This window comes from Penaeus monodon, chromosome 20 (genome assembly GCF_015228065.2).
Source record: "Penaeus monodon isolate SGIC_2016 chromosome 20, NSTDA_Pmon_1, whole genome shotgun sequence".
NCBI lineage: Eukaryota > Metazoa > Arthropoda > Malacostraca > Decapoda > Penaeidae > Penaeus > Penaeus monodon.
In genome coordinates, this window is record NC_051405.1 from 46,957,426 (window position 1) to 46,958,204 (window position 779).

Genomic DNA, 779 nt, shown 5'->3' on the forward strand with positions numbered 1-779 from the left:
AACTCTTATTTCAAAAATAATCAAAAAGAATAATAAAATAAACAAAAACCTTGTTACAAAAACTAAAGGGAAATTGGATAACTAGTGTGATCGGAAAAACTAAAAAATATTCCTGGTACCAACTGACTGCAGCCAAATACCTCCTTTGACAGCGAAAAAATGACCCCCTTAATCTTCGGGCTACTGTCTTTTTTTCCCCAAGAATTTTCATAAGGGTTTCGGGACACACTCTAAAAAAAGGAGGATGCTGTTAACAGAAATCTGACAAATGGGGGTTTTAAAAAAACAAACTCACTTTATTTTTAAATTCTGATTCACAAAGGGAATTAGTGGTGTGAAGCAGTATTCTAATCTTGATGGCTATTCCCAGCCATACCTGCACTTTTCTCTCCCAGATTTTTACACACCCCGCATAATAACACACCACACTCCTGGTATACATTGATCTTTTACTATTTATGCATCTAAAACCATTAAAAAATGATGCTTTTCTGTATATAGGGAAACAGATAAGCTGATAAGATTTGCAGTTCTTAGGTATTGACACTAAAACTCTAAATGATTACTTACCTTGAATAGTAAAGATGTTTTTATAGCTTGATATCTTTTGCCAAGCAAGACTCCTAAGTAGGATATTTTTTTTGGGGCATCATAGTTTCAAAAGTTCTTCTCTGCATTTTAATTCTGCAAAGAGAAAAGTAATTAATAACAATGTTAACTACAATTCTGCATCATTTTCAAACAACAGTATCTCCTTCTAGTAGTTAAAACTACTTTTT

The 779-nt window shown here is 32.6% G+C and overlaps 1 pseudogene; it reads right to left on the reverse strand.

Annotated features, from left to right (window-relative positions):
- The window catches only part of LOC119586029, a 2,560-nt pseudogene extending 1,883 nt beyond the window's left edge, over window positions 1–677 (reverse strand).
- Between the last annotated feature and the right edge of the window lie 102 nt (window positions 678–779).